Source organism: Channa argus, unplaced genomic scaffold, assembly GCF_033026475.1.
Source record: "Channa argus isolate prfri unplaced genomic scaffold, Channa argus male v1.0 Contig093, whole genome shotgun sequence".
NCBI lineage: Eukaryota > Metazoa > Chordata > Actinopteri > Anabantiformes > Channidae > Channa > Channa argus.
Window position 1 is genome coordinate 95565 of NW_027125312.1, and position 18436 is coordinate 114000.

Below are 18436 nucleotides of genomic sequence, written 5' to 3' on the forward strand. Positions count from 1 at the left end.
AAAAGAGTGTCAGCGAGAATGAAAGGAAGCCACCGTCTCAAGACAGTGGTGAGACCAGCGATGTTCTTCGGCTTAGAGACAGCGGCACTAAAGAAAACACAGGAGGCAGAGCTGGAGGTAGCAGAGCTTAAGATGTTGAGGTTCTCTTTGGGAGTAACGAGGATGGACAGGATCAAGAATGAGGACAAACGGTTAGTTCAAAGCAATATACTCCAAGCCTAAGACTTACTGTCTGGAGGAAGTTGCAGAAAACAACTGGCTAAATAGTTGCAGCTGATGTAAGAGCGATTGCTGAAACAAAGTGGGACTTTGCTCAAAGGCGCCTGGAAATATGTTGCTTCATTGAAGGTCAAAGGGTCTTTTCAGGGTCCTCTTTGAGGCCCAGCTAGCTCAGGCAGTAGAGCATGAGAGTTTTAATCTCAGGGTCGTGGGTTCTAGCCCCACGTTATGTGTGGTGCTTTTAATACGGCCACACTGGATAAGATCTGGGACCAACATTAAAACTCCACAAAACCTTGATTTCTTGTACAGCTGAAAATGAAAGTCACTTCCTGCAATTACACACAGTAAAGTAGCCAAATTACAGTCGGCTTTCTCAGGGGAGGTGATTTCACAAATTGGGATATGGAAACCGACTTTACCCGACTAGATACCAGTCGGAGTACCGCAATTTTGTTGTCGTTTATACACGTAACCATGTTTCCAATCAGCTTTCTCAAACTGTGCATAAGCGTAACAAAAGGCTGCAAGCCCTACGATGGATGCTGAGGTTTTCGAAAAAGTAGCAATTTAGAAAATCCAGCTGCAACTGCAGCCAGACTTGGCTACCCGTACAAACGTTTTGCCAAACAATATCGATCATCTAACCAACAATCCAACTGAAACCCACTAAACTCACAAACAAGAGCTTCACTCACTTAATTACACTGTCATAAGTTGCGCAAAGTCCCGACTGACGGTCCTTTCCAGCTGAGACAAAGGTGAGTATTGCAACAAATTGAGACTTTCCTCAAGAACACCTCGAGTATGTTGATTGAATTAGAGAATAACAACCTAATGACTTACTTCCACTGTCCTAAAGAGTCTGCGCCCACCAACGGCTGTCAGCATGGCCGAGCTGTCTAAGGCGCCAGATTCAAGGAACAACTCCTTCCCCAAAGGGACTTCTGGTCTCCAGTGGAGGCGTGGGTTCAAATCCCACTCCTGACAATACTTTTATCTGCATGTTGCTAATGATTTAGACATAATTGTATTGAACAACTTTGAAAACTTTTACAACTCATGATTGTCTTTTGTTGCACAAAGCAAAAGACATGGCAACACTATAGCATAATCCTTCTCTACCATATACCATTGTGCTGCTGAGATAATGCTGCCGCAACATTCTTACGAGAATGCACCTCGGGCACTCCTGGCAGTAATTTCTGACCACGCGCACAACTGACCCTCCACATCAACTCACGTCAAGTGAGGTGGCCATGATGTGCATGCAAACGATTAGTTCGAAGCAATTTATTCCAAGCCTAAGACTTACTGTCTGGAGGAAGATGCAGAAATCAAACGGCTAAATAGTTGCAGCTGATCTAAAAGTGATTACTGAAACAGAGTGGGACTTTGCTTAACCACGCCTGGAAAAATGTTGCTTTATTGAGGGTCAAAGGGTCTTTTCAGGTGTCCTTTTAGCGGCCCGGCTAGCTCAGTCGGTAGAGCATGAGACTCTTAATCTCAGGGTCGTGGGTTCGAGCCCCACGTTGGGCGGGGTCTTTTTTGATTATGGCCACACTGGAGAAGATCTGGGACCAACACAAAAACTGCAGAACAACTTGATTTCTTGTACAGCTGAAAATGAAAGTCACTGGGGGACTTTCATAGGGAACACCGAGGGTACTCGGTGTGTCATCTGGAAAGAGGAAAGTGGACAAGGTGATTTGGCGGCAGAACGAGGAACTTCAGGAGTGTATACAGAGAAAAAGGTTAGCTAAGAAGAAGTGGGACACTGCGAGGACTGAAGAGAGTCGACAAGAGTACAGGGAGATGCAGCGTAAGGTGAAGGTAGAGGTGGCAAAGAGCATATGAGGACTTGTATGCTAGGTTGGACACTAAAGAGGGAGGGGTGGATTTGTTCAGGTTGGCCAGACTAAGAGACAGAGATGGGAAGGATTTGCAGCAGGTTAGGGTGATTAATGATAAGGATGGAAATAAATTGACAGGTGCCAGGATTGTGATGGGAAGATGGAAGGAGAACTTTTTAAGAGTTAATCAATGAGGAAAATGAAAGGGAACAAAGAGTAGAAGAGGTGACTGGTGTGGAGCAGGAAGTAGCCAAGATTAGTAAGAGTGAAGTGAGGAGGACGTTGAAGAGGATGAAGAGTGGAAAGGCAGCGGGTCCTGATGACATACCTGTGGAGGTATGAAAGTGTCTAGGAGAGGTGGCAGTAGAGTTTCTGACTAGTTTGTTTAACAAGATCTTGGAGAGTGAGAGGAGGGCCGAGGACTGGAGGAGAAGTGTACTGGTGCCCATTTTTAAGAACAAGGGAGATGAGCAGAGCTGTGGCAACTACAGAGGAATAAAGTTGATGAGCCACACAATGAAGTTGTGGGAAATAGTAGTGGAAGCTAGGCTAAGGGCAGAGGTGAGCAATATGGTTTCATGCCTAGAAAGAGTCCAACAGATGAAGTATTTGCTTTGAGGATGCCGATGGAGAAATACAGAGAAGGTCATGGGGAGTTGCATTGTGTCTTCGTAGACTTAGAGAAATCGTATGACAGGGTGCCGAGAGAGGAGCTGTGGTATTGTATGAGGAATTCTGGAGTGGCAGAGAAGTATGTTACAGTGATGGAGGACATGTATGAAAGCTGTAAGACCGTGGTGAGGTGTGCTGTAGATGTGACAGAGGAGTTCAAGGTGGCGGTGGGTCTGCATCAAGGATCGGCTCTGAGCCCCTTCTTCCTTGCTCTGGTGGCGGACAGGCTGACAGATAAGGTTAGACTGGAATCTCCGTGGACTATGATGTTTGCGGATGGCATTGTGATTTGTAGTGAGAACAGGGAGCTGGTGGAGGAAAATCTAGAGAGATGGAGGTCTGCTCTGGAAAACTGAGATGTGTGTCAATGAGAGGGACCCAGGTGGAACGGTGAGGTTACAGGGGGCAGAGGTGAAGAAGGTGCAGGACTTTAAGTACTTAGGGTCAACGGTTCAGAGCAACGGAGAGTGTGGAAAAGAGATGAAGAGGCGACTGCAATCAGGTTGGAACGGGTGGACAAAAGTGTCAGGTGGGTTGTGTGATAAAAGAGTGTCAGCGAGAATGAAAGGAAGCCACCGTCTCAAGACAGTGGTGAGACCAGCGATGTTCTTCGGCTTAGAGACAGCGGCACTAAAGAAAACACAGGAGGCAGAGCTGGAGGTAGCAGAGCTTAAGATGTTGAGGTTCTCTTTGGGAGTAACGAGGATGGACAGGATCAAGAATGAGGACAAACGGTTAGTTCAAAGCAATATACTCCAAGCCTAAGACTTACTGTCTGGAGGAAGTTGCAGAAAACAACTGGCTAAATAGTTGCAGCTGATGTAAGAGCGATTGCTGAAACAAAGTGGGACTTTGCTCAAAGACGCCTGGAAATATGTTGCTTCATTGAAGGTCAAAGGGTCTTTTCAGGGTCCTCTTTGAGGCCCAGCTAGCTCAGGCAGTAGAGCATGAGAGTTTTAATCTCAGGGTCGTGGGTTCTAGCCCCACGTTATGTGTGGTGCTTTTAATACGGCCACACTGGATAAGATCTGGGACCAACATTAAAACTCCACAAAACCTTGATTTCTTGTACAGCTGAAAATGAAAGTCACTTCCTGCAATTACACACAGTAAAGTAGCCAAATTACAGTCGGCTTTCTCAGGGGAGGTGATTTCACAAATTGGGATATGGAAACCGACTTTACCCGACTAGATACCAGTCGGAGTACCGCAATTTTGTTGTCGTTTATACACGTAACCATGTTTCCAATCAGCTTTCTCAAACTGTGCATAAGCGTAACAAAAGGCTGCAAGCCCTACGATGGATGCTGAGGTTTTCGAAAAAGTAGCAATTTAGAAAATCCAGCTGCAACTGCAGCCAGACTTGGCTACCCGTACAAACGTTTTGCCAAACAATATCGATCATCTAACCAACAATCCAACTGAAACCCACTAAACTCACAAACAAGAGCTTCACTCACTTAATTACACTGTCATAAATTGCGCAAAGTCCCCACTGACGGCCCTTTCCAGCTGAGACAAAGGTGAGTATTGCAACAAATTGAGACTTTCCTCAAGAACACCTCGAGTATGTTGATTGAATTAGAGAATAACAACCTAATGACTTACTTCCACTGTCCTAAAGAGTCTGCGCCCACCAACGGCTGTCAGCATGGCCGAGCTGTCTAAGGCGCCAGATTCAAGGAACAACTCCTTCCCCAAAGGGACTTCTGGTCTCCAGTGGAGGCGTGGGTTCAAATCCCACTCCTGACATTACTTTTATCTGCATGTTGCTAATGATTTAGACATAATTGTATTGAACAACTTTGAAAACTTTTACAACTCATGATTGTCTTTTGTTGCACAAAGCAAAAGACATGGCAACACTATTGCATAATCCTTCTCTACCATATACCATTGTGCTGCTGAGATAATGCTGCCGCAACATTCTTACGAGAATGCACCTCGGGCACTCCTGGCAGTAATTTCTGACCACGCGCACAACTGACCCTCCACATCAACTCACGTCAAGTGAGGTGGCCATGATGTGCATGCAAACGATTAGTTCGAAGCAATTTATTCCAAGCCTAAGACTTACTGTCTGGAGGAAGATGCAGAAATCAAACGGCTAAATAGTTGCAGCTGATCTAAAAGTGATTACTGAAACAGAGTGGGACTTTGCTTAACCACGCCTGGAAAAATGTTGCTTTATTGAGGGTCAAAGGGTCTTTTCAGGTGTCCTTTTAGCGGCCCGGCTAGCTCAGTCGGTAGAGCATGAGACTCTTAATCTCAGGGTCGTGGGTTCGAGCCCCACGTTGGGCGGGGTCTTTTTTGATTATGGCCACACTGGAGAAGATCTGGGACCAACACAAAAACTGCAGAACAACTTGATTTCTTGTACAGCTGAAAATGAAAGTCACTGGGGGACTTTCATAGGGAACACCGAGGGTACTCGGTGTGTCATCTGGAAAGAGGAAAGTGGACAAGGTGATTTGGCGGCAGAACGAGGAACTTCAGGAGTGTATACAGAGAAAAAGGTTAGCTAAGAAGAAGTGGGACACTGCGAGGACTGAAGAGAGTCGACAAGAGTACAGGGAGATGCAGCGTAAGGTGAAGGTAGAGGTGGCAAAGAGCATATGAGGACTTGTATGCTAGGTTGGACACTAAAGAGGGAGGGGTGGATTTGTTCAGGTTGGCCAGACTAAGAGACAGAGATGGGAAGGATTTGCAGCAGGTTAGGGTGATTAATGATAAGGATGGAAATAAATTGACAGGTGCCAGGATTGTGATGGGAAGATGGAAGGAGAACTTTTTAAGAGTTAATCAATGAGGAAAATGAAAGGGAACAAAGAGTAGAAGAGGTGACTGGTGTGGAGCAGGAAGTAGCCAAGATTAGTAAGAGTGAAGTGAGGAGGACGTTGAAGAGGATGAAGAGTGGAAAGGCAGCGGGTCCTGATGACATACCTGTGGAGGTATGAAAGTGTCTAGGAGAGGTGGCAGTAGAGTTTCTGACTAGTTTGTTTAACAAGATCTTGGAGAGTGAGAGGAGGGCCGAGGACTGGAGGAGAAGTGTACTGGTGCCCATTTTTAAGAACAAGGGAGATGAGCAGAGCTGTGGCAACTACAGAGGAATAAAGTTGATGAGCCACACAATGAAGTTGTGGGAAATAGTAGTGGAAGCTAGGCTAAGGGCAGAGGTGAGCAATATGGTTTCATGCCTAGAAAGAGTCCAACAGATGAAGTATTTGCTTTGAGGATGCCGATGGAGAAATACAGAGAAGGTCATGGGGAGTTGCATTGTGTCTTCGTAGACTTAGAGAAATCGTATGACAGGGTGCCGAGAGAGGAGCTGTGGTATTGTATGAGGAATTCTGGAGTGGCAGAGAAGTATGTTACAGTGATGGAGGACATGTATGAAAGCTGTAAGACCGTGGTGAGGTGTGCTGTAGATGTGACAGAGGAGTTCAAGGTGGCGGTGGGTCTGCATCAAGGATCGGCTCTGAGCCCCTTCTTCCTTGCTCTGGTGGCGGACAGGCTGACAGATAAGGTTAGACTGGAATCTCCGTGGACTATGATGTTTGCGGATGGCATTGTGATTTGTAGTGAGAACAGGGAGCTGGTGGAGGAAAATCTAGAGAGATGGAGGTCTGCTCTGGAAAACTGAGATGTGTGTCAATGAGAGGGACCCAGGTGGAACGGTGAGGTTACAGGGGGCAGAGGTGAAGAAGGTGCAGGACTTTAAGTACTTAGGGTCAACGGTTCAGAGCAACGGAGAGTGTGGAAAAGAGATGAAGAGGCGACTGCAATCAGGTTGGAACGGGTGGACAAAAGTGTCAGGTGGGTTGTGTGATAAAAGAGTGTCAGCGAGAATGAAAGGAAGCCACCGTCTCAAGACAGTGGTGAGACCAGCGATGTTCTTCGGCTTAGAGACAGCGGCACTAAAGAAAACACAGGAGGCAGAGCTGGAGGTAGCAGAGCTTAAGATGTTGAGGTTCTCTTTGGGAGTAACGAGGATGGACAGGATCAAGAATGAGGACAAACGGTTAGTTCAAAGCAATATACTCCAAGCCTAAGACTTACTGTCTGGAGGAAGTTGCAGAAAACAACTGGCTAAATAGTTGCAGCTGATGTAAGAGCGATTGCTGAAACAAAGTGGGACTTTGCTCAAAGACGCCTGGAAATATGTTGCTTCATTGAAGGTCAAAGGGTCTTTTCAGGGTCCTCTTTGAGGCCCAGCTAGCTCAGGCAGTAGAGCATGAGAGTTTTAATCTCAGGGTCGTGGGTTCTAGCCCCACGTTATGTGTGGTGCTTTTAATACGGCCACACTGGATAAGATCTGGGACCAACATTAAAACTCCACAAAACCTTGATTTCTTGTACAGCTGAAAATGAAAGTCACTTCCTGCAATTACACACAGTAAAGTAGCCAAATTACAGTCGGCTTTCTCAGGGGAGGTGATTTCACAAATTGGGATATGGAAACCGACTTTACCCGACTAGATACCAGTCGGAGTACCGCAATTTTGTTGTCGTTTATACACGTAACCATGTTTCCAATCAGCTTTCTCAAACTGTGCATAAGCGTAACAAAAGGCTGCAAGCCCTACGATGGATGCTGAGGTTTTCGAAAAAGTAGCAATTTAGAAAATCCAGCTGCAACTGCAGCCAGACTTGGCTACCCGTACAAACGTTTTGCCAAACAATATCGATCATCTAACCAACAATCCAACTGAAACCCACTAAACTCACAAACAAGAGCTTCACTCACTTAATTACACTGTCATAAATTGCGCAAAGTCCCCACTGACGGCCCTTTCCAGCTGAGACAAAGGTGAGTATTGCAACAAATTGAGACTTTCCTCAAGAACACCTCGAGTATGTTGATTGAATTAGAGAATAACAACCTAATGACTTACTTCCACTGTCCTAAAGAGTCTGCGCCCACCAACGGCTGTCAGCATGGCCGAGCTGTCTAAGGCGCCAGATTCAAGGAACAACTCCTTCCCCAAAGGGACTTCTGGTCTCCAGTGGAGGCGTGGGTTCAAATCCCACTCCTGACATTACTTTTATCTGCATGTTGCTAATGATTTAGACATAATTGTATTGAACAACTTTGAAAACTTTTACAACTCATGATTGTCTTTTGTTGCACAAAGCAAAAGACATGGCAACACTATTGCATAATCCTTCTCTACCATATACCATTGTGCTGCTGAGATAATGCTGCCGCAACATTCTTACGAGAATGCACCTCGGGCACTCCTGGCAGTAATTTCTGACCACGCGCACAACTGACCCTCCACATCAACTCACGTCAAGTGAGGTGGCCATGATGTGCATGCAAACGATTAGTTCGAAGCAATTTATTCCAAGCCTAAGACTTACTGTCTGGAGGAAGATGCAGAAATCAAACGGCTAAATAGTTGCAGCTGATCTAAAAGTGATTACTGAAACAGAGTGGGACTTTGCTTAACCACGCCTGGAAAAATGTTGCTTTATTGAGGGTCAAAGGGTCTTTTCAGGTGTCCTTTTAGCGGCCCGGCTAGCTCAGTCGGTAGAGCATGAGACTCTTAATCTCAGGGTCGTGGGTTCGAGCCCCACGTTGGGCGGGGTCTTTTTTGATTATGGCCACACTGGAGAAGATCTGGGACCAACACAAAAACTGCAGAACAACTTGATTTCTTGTACAGCTGAAAATGAAAGTCACTGGGGGACTTTCATAGGGAACACCGAGGGTACTCGGTGTGTCATCTGGAAAGAGGAAAGTGGACAAGGTGATTTGGCGGCAGAACGAGGAACTTCAGGAGTGTATACAGAGAAAAAGGTTAGCTAAGAAGAAGTGGGACACTGCGAGGACTGAAGAGAGTCGACAAGAGTACAGGGAGATGCAGCGTAAGGTGAAGGTAGAGGTGGCAAAGAGCATATGAGGACTTGTATGCTAGGTTGGACACTAAAGAGGGAGGGGTGGATTTGTTCAGGTTGGCCAGACTAAGAGACAGAGATGGGAAGGATTTGCAGCAGGTTAGGGTGATTAATGATAAGGATGGAAATAAATTGACAGGTGCCAGGATTGTGATGGGAAGATGGAAGGAGAACTTTTTAAGAGTTAATCAATGAGGAAAATGAAAGGGAACAAAGAGTAGAAGAGGTGACTGGTGTGGAGCAGGAAGTAGCCAAGATTAGTAAGAGTGAAGTGAGGAGGACGTTGAAGAGGATGAAGAGTGGAAAGGCAGCGGGTCCTGATGACATACCTGTGGAGGTATGAAAGTGTCTAGGAGAGGTGGCAGTAGAGTTTCTGACTAGTTTGTTTAACAAGATCTTGGAGAGTGAGAGGAGGGCCGAGGACTGGAGGAGAAGTGTACTGGTGCCCATTTTTAAGAACAAGGGAGATGAGCAGAGCTGTGGCAACTACAGAGGAATAAAGTTGATGAGCCACACAATGAAGTTGTGGGAAATAGTAGTGGAAGCTAGGCTAAGGGCAGAGGTGAGCAATATGGTTTCATGCCTAGAAAGAGTCCAACAGATGAAGTATTTGCTTTGAGGATGCCGATGGAGAAATACAGAGAAGGTCATGGGGAGTTGCATTGTGTCTTCGTAGACTTAGAGAAAGCGTATGACAGGGTGCCGAGAGAGGAGCTGTGGTATTGTATGAGGAATTCTGGAGTGGCAGAGAAGTATGTTAGAGTGATGGAGGACATGTATGAAAGCTGTAAGACCGCGGTGAGGTGTGCTGTAGATGTGACAGAGGAGTTCAAGGTGGCGGTGGGTCTGCATCAAGGATCGGCTCAGAGCCCCTTCTTCCTTGCTCTGGTGGCGGACAGGCTGACAGATGAGGTTAGACTGGAATCTCCGTGGACTATGATGTTTGCGGATGACATTGTGATTTGTAGTGAGAACAGGGAGCAGGTGGAGGAAAATCTAGAGAGATGGAGGTCTGCTCTGGAAAACTGAGATGTGTGTCAATGAGAGGGACCCAGGTGGAACGGTGAGGTTACAGGGGGCAGAGGTGAAGAAGGTGCAGGACTTTAAGTACTTAGGGTCAACGGTTCAGAGCAACGGAGAGTGTGGAAAAGAGGTGAAGAGGCGACTGCAATCAGGTTGGGACGGGTGGACAAAAGTGTCAGGTGTGTTGTGTGATAAAAGAGTGTCAGCGAGAATGAAAGGAAGCCACCGTCTCAAGACAGTGGTGAGACCAGCGATGTTCTTCGGCTTAGAGACAGCGGCACTAAAGAAAACACAGGAGGCAGAGCTGGAGGTAGCAGAGCTTAAGATGTTGAGGTTCTCTTTGGGAGTAACGAGGATGGACAGGATCAAGAATGAGGACAAACGGTTAGTTCAAAGCAATATACTCCAAGCTTAAGACTTACTGTCTGGAGGAAGTTGCAGAAAACAAACGGCTAAATAGTTGCAGCTGATCTAAGAGCGATTAGTGAAATATAGTGGGACTTTGCTCAAAGACGCCTGGAAATATGTTGCTCATTGAAGGTCAAAGGGTCTTTTCAGGGTCCTCTTTGAGGCCCGGCTAGCTCAGGCGGTAGAGCATGAGACTTTTAATCTCAGGGTCGTGGGTTCCAGCCACACGTTATGTGTGGTGCTTTTAATACGGCCACACTGGATAACATCTGGGACCAACATTAAAACTCCACAAAACCTTGATTTCTTGTACAGCTGAAAATGAAAGTCACTTCCTGCAATTACACACAGTAAAGTAGCCAAATTACAGTCGGCTTTCTCAGGGGAGGTGATTTCACAAATTGGGATATGGAAACCGACTTTACCCGACTAGATACCAGTCGGAGTACCGCAATTTTGTTGTCGTTTATACACGTAACCATGTTTCCAATCAGCTTTCTCCAACTGTGCATAAGTGTAACAAAAGGCTGCAAGCCCTACGATGGATGCTGAGGTTTTCGAAAAAGTAGCAATTCAGAAAATCCAGCTGCAACTGCAGCCAGACTTGGCTACCCGTACAAACGTTTTGCCAAACAATATCGATCATCTAACCAACACTCCAACTGAAACCCACTAAACTCACAAACAAGAGCTTCACTCACTTAATTACACTGTCACAAGTTGCGCAAAGTCCCGACTGACGGCCCTTTCCAGCTGAGACAAAGGTGAGTATTGCAACAAATTGAGACTTTCCTCAAGAACACCTCGAGTATGTTGATTGAATTAGAGAATAACAACCTAATGACTTACTTCCACTGTCCTAAAGAGTCGGCGCCCACCAACGGCTGTCAGGATGGCCGAGCGGTCTAAGGCGCCAGACTCAAGGAAGAACTCCTTCCCCAAAGGGACTTCTGGTCTCCAGTGGAGGCGTGGGTTCAAATCCCACTCCTGACATTACTTTTATCTGCATGTTGCTAATGATTTAGACATAATTGTATTGAACAACTTTGAAAACTTTAACAACTCGTGATTGTCTTTTGTTGCACAAAGCAAAAGACATGGCAACACTATTGCATAATCCTTCTCTACCATATACCATTGTGCTGCTGAGATAATGCTGCCGCAACATTCTTACGAGAATGCACCTCGGGCACTCCTGGCAGTAATTTCTGACCACGCGCACAACTGACCCTCCACATCAACTCACGTCAAGTGAGGTGGCCATGATGTGCATGCAAACGATTAGTTCGAAGCAATTTATTCCAAGCTTAAGACTTACTGTCTGGAGGAAGATGCAGAAAACAAACGGTTAAATAGTTGCAGCTGATCTAAAATTGATTGCTGAAACAGAGTGGGACTTTGCTTAAACACGCCTGGAAAAATGTTGCTTTATTGAGGGTCAAAGGGTCTTTTCAGGTGTCCTTTTAGCGGCCCGGCTAGCTCAGTCGGTAGAGCATGAGACTCTTAATCTCAGGGTCGTGGGTTCAAGCCCCACGTTGGGCGGGGTCTTTTTTGATTATGGCCACACTGGAGAAGATCTGGGACCAACACAAAAACTGCAGAACAACTTGATTTTATGTACAGCTGAAAATGAAAGTCACTGGGGGACTTTCATAGGGAACACCGAGGGTACTCGGTGTGTCATCTGGAAAGAGGAAAGTGGACAAGGTGATTTGGCGGCAGAACGAGGAACTTCAGGAGTGTATACAGAGAAAAAGGTTAGCTAAGAAGAAGTGGGACACTGCGAGGACTGAAGAGAGTCGACAAGAGTACAGGGAGATGCAGCGTAAGGTGAAGGTAGACGTGGCAAAGAGCATATGAGGACTTGTATGCTAGGTTGGACACTAAAGAGGGGGAGGTGGATTTGTTCAGGTTGGCCAGACTAAGAGACACAGATGGGAAGGATGTGCAGCAGGTTAGGGTGATTAATGATAAGGATGGAAATAAATTGACAGATGCCAGGATTGTGATGGGAAGATGGAAGGAGAACTTTTTAAGAGTTAATCAATGAGGAAAATGAAAGGGAACAAAGAGTAGAAGAGGTGACTGGTGTGGAGCAGTAAGTAGCCAAGATTAGTAAGAGTGAAGTGAGGAGGACGTTGAAGAGGATGAAGAGTGGAAAGGCAGCGGGTCCTGATGACATACCTGTGGAGGTATGAAAGTGTCTAGGAGAGGTGGCAGTAGAGTTTCTGACTAGTTTGTTTAACAAGATCTTGGAGAGTGAGAGGGGGGCCGAGGACTGGAGGAGAAGTGTACTGGTGCCCATTTTTAAGAACAAGGGAGATGAGCAGAGCTGTGGCAACTACAGAGGAAGAAAGTTGATGAGCCACACAATGAAGTTGTGGGAAATAGTAGTGGAAGCTAGGCTAAGGGCAGAGGTGAGCAATATGGTTTCATGCCTAGAAAATGTCCAACAGATGAAGTATTTGCTTTGAGGATGCCGATGGAGAAATACAGAGAAGGTCATGGGGAGTTGCATTGTGTCTTCGTAGACTTAGAGAAAGCGTATGACAGGGTGCCGAGAGAGGAGCTGTGGTATTGTATGAGGAATTCTGGAGTGGCAGAGAAGTATGTTAGAGTGATGGAGGACATGTATGAAAGCTGTAAGACCACGGTGAGGCCCGGCTAGCTCAGGTGGTAGAGCATGAGAGTTTTAATCTCAGGGTCGTGGGTTCGAGCCCCATGTTATGTGTGGTGCTTTTAATACGGCCACACTGGATAAGATCTGGGACCAACACTAAAACTCCACAAAACCTTGATTTCTTGTACAGCTGAAAATGAAAGTCACTTCCTGCAATTACACACAGTAAAGTAGCCAAATTACAGTCGGCTTTCTCAGGGGAGGTGATTTCACAAATTGGGATATGGAAACCGACTTTACCCGACTAGATACCACTCGGAGTACCGCAATTTTGTTGTCGTTTATACACGTAACCAAGTTTCCAATCAGCTTTCTCAAACTGTGCATAAGCGTAACAAAAGGCTGCAAGCCCTACGATGGATGATGAGGTTTTCGAAAAAGTAGCAATTCAGAAAATCGAAAATCGAGGAGAAGTGTACTGGTGCCCATTTTTAAGAACAAGGGAGATGAGCAGAGCTGTGGCAACTACAGAGGAAGAAAGTTGATGAGCCACACAATGAAGTTGTGGGAAATAGTAGTGGAAGCTAGGCTAAGGGCAGAGGTGAGCAATATGGTTTCATGCCTAGAAAATGTCCAACAGATGAAGTATTTGCTTTGAGGATGCCGATGGAGAAATACAGAGAAGGTCATGGGGAGTTGTGGTATTGTATGAGGAATTCTGGAGTGGCAGAGAAGTATGTTAGAGTGATGGAGGACATGTATGAAAGCTGTAAGACCGCGGTGAGGTGTGCTGTAGATGTGACAGAGGAGTTCAAGGTGGCGGTGGGTCTGCATCGAGGATCGGCTCAGAGCCCCTTCTTCCTTGCTCTGGTGGCGGACAGGCTGACAGATGAGGTTAGACTGGAATCTCCGTGGACTATGATGTTTGCGGATGACATTGTGATTTGTAGTGAGAACAGGGAGCAGGTGGAGGAAAATCCAGAGAGATGGAGGTCTGCTCTGGAAAGGACGTTGAAGAGGATGAAGAGTGGAAAGGCAGCGGGTCCTGATGACATACCTGTGGAGGTATGAAAGTGTCTAGGAGAGGTGGCAGTAGAGTTTCTGACTAGTTTGTTTAACAAGATCTTGGAGAGTGAGAGGGGGGCCGAGGACTGGAGGAGAAGTGTACTGGTGCCCATTTTTAAGAACAAGGGAGATGAGCAGAGCTGTGGCAACTACAGAGGAAGAAAGTTGATGAGCCACACAATGAAGTTGTGGGAAATAGTAGTGGAAGCTAGGCTAAGGGCAGAGGTGAGCAATATGGTTTCATGCCTAGAAAATGTCCAACAGATGAAGTATTTGCTTTGAGGATGCCGATGGAGAAATACAGAGAAGGTCATGGGGAGTTGCATTGTGTCTTCGTAGACTTAGAGAAAGCGTATGACAGGGTGCCGAGAGAGGAGCTGTGGTATTGTATGAGGAATTCTGGAGTGGCAGAGAAGTATGTTAGAGTGATGGAGGACATGTATGAAAGCTGTAAGACCACGGTGAGGCCCGGCTAGCTCAGGTGGTAGAGCATGAGAGTTTTAATCTCAGGGTCGTGGGTTCGAGCCCCATGTTATGTGTGGTGCTTTTAATACGGCCACACTGGATAAGATCTGGGACCAACACTAAAACTCCACAAAACCTTGATTTCTTGTACAGCTGAAAATGAAAGTCACTTCCTGCAATTACACACAGTAAAGTAGCCAAATTACAGTCGGCTTTCTCAGGGGAGGTGATTTCACAAATTGGGATATGGAAACCGACTTTACCCGACTAGATACCACTCGGAGTACCGCAATTTTGTTGTCGTTTATACACGTAACCAAGTTTCCAATCAGCTTTCTCAAACTGTGCATAAGCGTAACAAAAGGCTGCAAGCCCTACGATGGATGATGAGGTTTTCGAAAAAGTAGCAATTCAGAAAATCGAAAATCGAGGAGAAGTGTACTGGTGCCCATTTTTAAGAACAAGGGAGATGAGCAGAGCTGTGGCAACTACAGAGGAATAAAGTTGATGAGCCACACAATGAAGTTGTGGGAAATAGTAGTGGAAGCTAGGCTAAGGGCAGAGGTGAGCAATATGGTTTCATGTCTAGAAAGAGTCCAACAGATGAAGTATTTGCTTTGAGGATGCCGATGGAGAAATACAGAGAAGGTCATGGGGAGTTGCATTGTGTCTTCGTAGACTTAGAGAAAGCGTATGACAGGGTGCCGAGAGAGGAGCTGTGGTATTGTATGAGGAATTCTGGAGTGGCAGAGAAGTATGTTAGAGTGATGGAGGACATGTATGAAAGCTGTAAGACCGCGGTGAGGTGTGCTGTAGATGTGACAGAGGAGTTCAAGGTGGCGGTGGGTCTGCATCGAGGATCGGCTCAGAGCCCCTTCTTCCTTGCTCTGGTGGCGGACAGGCTGACAGATGAGGTTAGACTGGAATCTCCGTGGACTATGATGTTTGCGGATGACATTGTGATTTGTAGTGAGAACAGGGAGCAGGTGGAGGAAAATCCAGAGAGATGGAGGTCTGCTCTGGAAAACTGAGATGTGTGTCAATGAGAGGGACCCAGGTGGAACGGTGAGGTTACAGGGGGCAGAGGTGAAGAAGGTGCAGGACTTTAAGTACTTCGGGTCAACGGTTCAGAGCAACGGAGAGTGTGGAAAAGAGGTGAAGAGGCGACTGCAATCAGGTTGGAACGGGTGGACAAAAGTGTCAGGTGGGTTGTGTGATAAAAGAGTGTCAGCGAGAATGAAAGGAAGCCACCGTCTCAAGACAGTGGTGAGACCAGCGATGTTCTTCGGCTTAGAGACAGCGGCACTAAAGAAAACACAGGAGGCAGAGCTGGAGGTAGCAGAGCTTAAGATGTTGAGGTTCTCTTTGGGAGTAACGAGGATGGACAGGATCAAGAATGAAGACAAACGGTTAGTTCAAAGCAATATACTCCAAGCTTAAGACTTACTGTCTGGAGGAAGTTGCAGAAAACAAACGGCTAAATAGTTGCAGCTGATCTAAGAGCGATTAGTGAAATATAGTGGGACTTTGCTCAAAGACGCCTGGAAATATGTTGCTCATTGAAGGTCAAAGGGTCTTTTCAGGGTCCTCTTCGAGGCCCGGCTAGCTCAGGCGGTAGAGCATGAGACTTTTAATCTCAGGGTCGTGGGTTCGAGCCACACGTTATGTGTGGTGCTTTTAATACGGCCACACTGGATAAGATCTGGGACCAACACTAAAACTGCACAAAACCTTGATTTTTTGTACAGGTGAAATTGAAAGTCACTTCCTGCAATTACACACAGTAAAGTAGCCAAATTACAGTCGGCTTTCTCAGGGGAGCTGATTTCACAAATTGGGATATGGAAACCGACTTTACCCGACTAGATACCACTCGGAGTACCGCAATTTTGTTGTCGTTTATACACGTAACCATGTTTCCAATCAGCTTTCTCAAACTGTGCATAAGCGTAACAAAAGGCTGCAAGCCCTACGATGGATGCTGAGGTTTTCGAAAAAGTAGCAATTCAGAAAATCCAGCTGCAACTGCAGCCAGACTTGGCTACCCGTACAAACGTTTTGCCAAACAATATCGATCATCTAACCAACACTCCACCTGAAACCCACTAAACTCACAAACAAGAGCTTCACTCACTTCATTACACTGTCATAAGTTGCGCAAAGTCCCGACTGACGGCCCTTTCCAGCTGAGACAAAGGTGAGTATTGCAACAAATTGAGACTTTCCTCAAGAACACCTCGAGTATGTTGATTGAATTAGAGATTAACAACCTAATGACTTAGTTCCACTGTCCTAAAGAGTCGGCGCCCACCAACGACTGTCAGGATGGCCGAGCGGTCTAAGGCGCCAGACTCAAGGAAGAACTCCTTCCCCAAAGGGACTTCTGGTCTCCAGTGGAGGCGTGGGTTCAAATCCCACTCCTGACATTACTTTGATCTGCATGTTGCTAATGATTTAGACATAATTGTATTGAACAAATTTGAAAACTTTAACAACTCGTGATTGTCTTTTGTTGCACAAAGCAAAAGACATGGCAACACTATTGCATAATCCTTCTCTACCATATACCATTGTGCTGCTGAGATAATGCTGCCGCAACATTCTTACGAGAATGCACCTCGGGCACTCCTGGCAGTAATTTCTCACCACGCGCACAACTGACCCTCCACATCAACTCACGTCAAGTGAGGTGGCCATGATGTGCATGCAAACGATTAGTTCGAAGCAATTTATTCCAAGCTTAAGACTTACTGTCTGGAGGAAGATGCAGAAAACAAATGGCTAAATAGTTGCAGCTGATCTAAAATTGACTGCTGAAACAGAGTGGGACTTTGCTTAAACACGCCTGGAAAAATGTTGCTTTATTGAGGGTCAAAGGGTCTTTTCAGGTGTCATTTTAGCGGCCCGGCTAGCTCAGTCGGTAGAGCATGAGACTCTTAATCTCAGGGTCGTGGGTTCAAGCCCCACGTTGGGCGGGGTCTTTTTTGATTATGGCCACACTGGAGAAGATCTGGGACCAACACAAAAACTGCAGAACAACTTGATTTCATGTACAGCTGAAAATGAAAGTCACTGGGGGACTTTCATAGGGAACACCGAGGGTACTCGGTGTGTCATCTGGAAAGAGGAAAGTGGACAAGGTGATTTGGCGGCAGAACGAGGAACTTCAGGAGTGTATACAGAGAAAAAGGTTAGCTAAGAAGAAGTGGGACACTGCGAGGACTGAAGAGAGTCGACAAGAGTACAGGGAGATGCAGCGTAAGGTGAAGGTAGAGGTGGCAAAGAGCATATGAGGACTTGTATGCTAGGTTGGACACTAAAGAGGGGGAGGTGGATTTGTTCAGGTTGGCCAGACTAAGAGACACAGATGGGAAGGATGTGCAGCAGGTTAGGGTGATTAATGATAAGGATGGAAATAAATTGACAGATGCCAGGATTGTGATGGGAAGATGGAAGGAGAACTTTTTAAGAGTTAATCAATGAGGAAAATGAAAGGGAACAAAGAGTAGAAGAGGTGACTGGTGTGGAGCAGTAAGTAGCCAAGATTAGTAAGAGTGAAGTGAGGAGGACGTTGAAGAGGATGAAGAGTGGAAAGGCAGCGGGTCCTGATGACATACCTGTGGAGGTATGAAAGTGTCTAGGAGAGGTGGCAGTAGAGTTTCTGACTAGTTTGTTTAACAAGATCTTGGAGAGTGAGAGGAGGGCCGAGGACTGGAGGAGAAGTGTACTGGTGCCCATTTTTAAGAACAAGGGAGATGAGCAGAGCTGTGGCAACTACAGAGGAAGAAAGTTGATGAGCCACACAATGAAGTTGTGGGAAATAGTAGTGGAAGCTAGGCTAAGGGCAGAGGTGAGCAATATGGTTTCATGCCTAGAAAATGTCCAACAGATGAAGTATTTGCTTTGAGGATGCCGATGGAGAAATACAGGGAAGGTCATGGGGAGTTGCATTGTGTCTTCGTAGACTTAGAGAAAGCGTATGACAGGGTGCCGAGAGAGGAGCTGTGGTATTGTATGAGGAATTCTGGAGTGGCAGAGAAGTATGTTAGAGTGATGGAGGACATGTATGAAAGCTGTCAGACCGCAGTGAGGCCCGGCTAGCTCAGGTGGTAGAGCATGAGAGTTTTAATCTCAGGGTCGTGGGTTGGAGCCCCATGTTATGTGTGGTGCTTTTAATACGGCCACACTGGATAAGATCTGGGACCAACAC

General features: G+C 46.2%; 7 non-coding genes across 7 annotated transcripts; all 7 read left to right on the top strand.

Annotated features, from left to right (window-relative positions):
- The first annotated feature begins 1685 nt into the window (after positions 1–1685).
- trnak-cuu (transfer RNA lysine (anticodon CUU)) lies at positions 1686–1758 on the top strand. The gene has a single exon. It is a non-coding gene; the product is annotated as a tRNA-Lys (tRNA).
- A 3214-nt stretch (positions 1759–4972) lies between these two features.
- trnak-cuu (transfer RNA lysine (anticodon CUU)) lies at positions 4973–5045 on the top strand. The gene has a single exon. It is a non-coding gene; the product is annotated as a tRNA-Lys (tRNA).
- Positions 5046–8259: 3214 nt separating this feature from the next.
- trnak-cuu (transfer RNA lysine (anticodon CUU)) lies at positions 8260–8332 on the top strand. The gene has a single exon. It is a non-coding gene; the product is annotated as a tRNA-Lys (tRNA).
- A 2630-nt stretch (positions 8333–10962) lies between these two features.
- On the top strand, positions 10963–11069 carry trnal-caa (transfer RNA leucine (anticodon CAA)). The gene is made up of 2 exons: positions 10963–11000; positions 11025–11069. It is a non-coding gene; the product is annotated as a tRNA-Leu (tRNA).
- A 476-nt stretch (positions 11070–11545) lies between these two features.
- trnak-cuu (transfer RNA lysine (anticodon CUU)) lies at positions 11546–11618 on the top strand. The gene has a single exon. It is a non-coding gene; the product is annotated as a tRNA-Lys (tRNA).
- A 4927-nt stretch (positions 11619–16545) lies between these two features.
- On the top strand, positions 16546–16652 carry trnal-caa (transfer RNA leucine (anticodon CAA)). The gene is made up of 2 exons: positions 16546–16583; positions 16608–16652. It is a non-coding gene; the product is annotated as a tRNA-Leu (tRNA).
- Positions 16653–17128: 476 nt separating this feature from the next.
- trnak-cuu (transfer RNA lysine (anticodon CUU)) lies at positions 17129–17201 on the top strand. The gene has a single exon. It is a non-coding gene; the product is annotated as a tRNA-Lys (tRNA).
- Positions 17202–18436: the final 1235 nt, after the last annotated feature.